Source organism: Pollachius pollachius (genome assembly GCF_949987615.1).
Source record: "Pollachius pollachius genome assembly, chromosome: 11".
Taxonomy (NCBI): Eukaryota; Metazoa; Chordata; class Actinopteri; order Gadiformes; family Gadidae; genus Pollachius; species Pollachius pollachius.
In genome coordinates this window covers 5,752,343-5,755,172 of record NC_136944.1, presented here as the reverse complement: position 1 = coordinate 5,755,172, position 2,830 = coordinate 5,752,343, and the positions used below count along the sequence as shown (strand labels likewise).

At 43.9% G+C, this 2,830-nt stretch overlaps 1 protein-coding gene across 1 annotated transcript in view; it reads right to left on the bottom strand.

The window, feature by feature from the left end:
- nfil3-2 (nuclear factor, interleukin 3 regulated, member 2) overlaps positions 1–41 on the bottom strand; it is a 10,533-nt gene extending 10,492 nt beyond the window's left edge. The window contains exon 1 of the mRNA XM_079745630.1: positions 1–41. This exon is cut by the window's left edge and continues 79 nt beyond it. The gene's annotated coding sequence lies outside the window, so the exon portion shown is untranslated.
- Positions 42–2,830: the final 2,789 nt, after the last annotated feature.

Genomic DNA, 2,830 nt, shown 5'->3' with positions numbered 1-2,830 from the left:
GCATGTCCCTCTGGTTCACAACACAGCGCTCCGGTCAGTGGGTTCCGTAAATACCGAGTCCCGGATCGTCTCCGTGCTCCGTGCTATGTGAAGAACTTGCTCTCGCGCACGCTCTCTCTCTCTCTCTCTCTCTCTCTCTCTCTCTCTCTCTCTCTCTCTCTCTCTCTCTCTCTCTCTCTCTCTCTCTCTCTTCTCTCTCTCTCTCTCTCTCTCTCTCTCTCCCTGTGTGTGTGTGAGTGAGTGTGTGGGTCGCTCTCCCTCTCTCTGTCTCTCTCTCTCCGTGTCTGTAAATGTATGTTAGTAGGTCAGTCGTTGCATAACTAGGTGCCTAGTCACGTTTTTGCTTCTCGCTCTCGCGCCCGTTTCTTAGAATCCCGTTGCGGGGGAAGAGTGTGTGTGTGTGTGTGTGTGTGTGCGGCTCGGGGGTACGGCTCGGAGCCAATTTCGTTGGATGCTGTCAGAACGACAACTGGAGATAGAGAGAGAGAGAGAGAGAGAGAAAGAGAGAGAGAGAGAGAGAGAGAGAGAGAGAGAGAGAGAGAGAGAAAGAGAGAGAGAGATCTGGAAGAACACAGACTGTAGGCCTACTTACTCAATGTGTAGGGATTTATGCATCAGAATGCATCGTGGGGATTTCTGTTGGGAAAACTGTGCCAACTGGAGGCTATACAGATCCTAAATCAACGGGAATCTACCGATCTGGTTGAATGAAACCTCTGTTGTGCCTCGTCGTTGGGGCTGTTTCAAACACATCAATGTCAGGACAAATACTTGAGTGATGAATTCCTCAGCAATGATCAATACAACATTAACGTACACGATCACTAATATTCCCACCATCTTATGTTTCTAAAATTGAGGTGGCCGTTGCAATGTGACTTTGCTGATGTAGGCCTACTAGTCCTTTCATGTAATGTTGACCTACTGTCTGGAACTCGGTGTGTTTTGGTTACTTCATCTGCGGGGTTGTATTTCTGCTGCTCCAAATGCCCTCTGTCGGTCCTGCTGAGAAAAGAACTGGGTCGCGGGCTTTATGTAGGTGGTCCATTCTGACCAATCACATCCATCCACTTATGTTTACTCAGGGGTGATAAGGATTTAGAAGAAAGCAATAGAGACATTCTTTGCAAAAAGGAATCCGAATGGAGCGACGTGTTAACTGCAGTGCTGGTGTTTGTGTTGTGAAACAAAGTGGATCATGTTTGAGATTTATTACCCTATGCATCAGGAAGTGAGACACTAATTATGCATAGGGGTGACTTACTTAACCAACCCGTGTTAAAGCTGCACGCGTACCTCAAAATAAGTTGATTTATTTAGCAGAATAACCTCCGTGCTCAATGCCGTTTTGCTCACTGAACGTTTCATTAGTTAGGACCACTGGGGTCTCCATGGAGACAGAAAATCAGAAAAGAAATTGCGGTCTTTTTTTTCTTACATCTCAGCACACTTATTTTCTGCAAGAAGTAGACTGCATGATGAGGGCCCGTATCTTTTGGAAGAATGTGATGGCAATAAAAATTGCAATGCATCATAAGATATAGCACAGGAATAACAAACTATTTACTCATTTAATTATTAAGGAGTTACTGTACACTTTTTTTACAGTACATTATAGGGTGCACTATTAGCCCCCAGATTTGTACGCTCACAAAACGGAGACACCCTTATGTGCACTGGTGGGTGCAAGTGGACCAATTAGAACAAAGCCTAATACTTTTCAAACGAGTTTGGGTCAAACTAGTGGAATCATTAAGCCAATAGTCACTGATCGTAGGAAGGATTAGGTTCAATGATCATCTGACTAAGGCGTGGGATCCTCCTGGCAACAGAGTGGATAACGGAGGAAGATATTCTGGGTAATGATGCTCGCTTCCTGGTTGCCGTGGAGACTGGGGGGGAACCAGAAAAGAGAAGGTGTGGTTGTTGACCGGGTGACCGTAGCTCAAACACAATTAAATGTCTCTATAATGATCAGTTACTTGGCTTGATCTCGATCAAAATCTCATTATTTCCCTCAACCCACGCATGCGCACAAACACACACACACACACACACACACACACACACACACACACACACACACACACACACACACACACACACACACACATACACACACACAAAATCTTGGCTTGGTTTTCTTGCCCGAACTTCTGATTTGGAAGCTAGATGATAATGTGAAGGTTGTTAGTGTAAGTGTGTGTGCGTGTGTAAGTGTGTGTTTATATTTGTATGCGTGCATGTGCGTGTGTGAATGCGTGTGTGTGAGTGCAGTGCGTGTGTGCATGTGTGCGTGCGTGCGTGTATGAGTGCAGGCCCTGAGCGATTAGAGACAGTGTGACCTGCAGTAGAAAACAGCTAACTGCATGTTATGGATGATGTAGATGTTACAGTGACCTACAGAAGACAGGGCAGGTGGTCATCACACTGCATAGCTGCAGACAGTGACTGTCAGGTAAACGCAGCAAGATCATCAGGTGTTGCCAGCTCCTAGGATTTAACCTGTGGTCTTTTACCACGATTTTTTACAAATGTTTAACCTTTTAATTATTGGATCACGGATGACATATTATATATTATATAATTATATAATGGTATATATAGTTTCTAAATAAAAAAAGTTTTGTGTAACAAGACAGTGCAACTTTTACGAGGTGATGTTTTGATATTAGGTTAGAGATGGTTACATTTGGAATAAGGTTAGAGATTATTACTTACTAAATGTGTGGTTTGAGCTGGTTATGTTCAGGTAATGGGTTAGAGATGGTAAGTTAGGTCATACTTTAGAGATAGTTTATGCATTCAGTTAGAGATGGTTAATTAACGG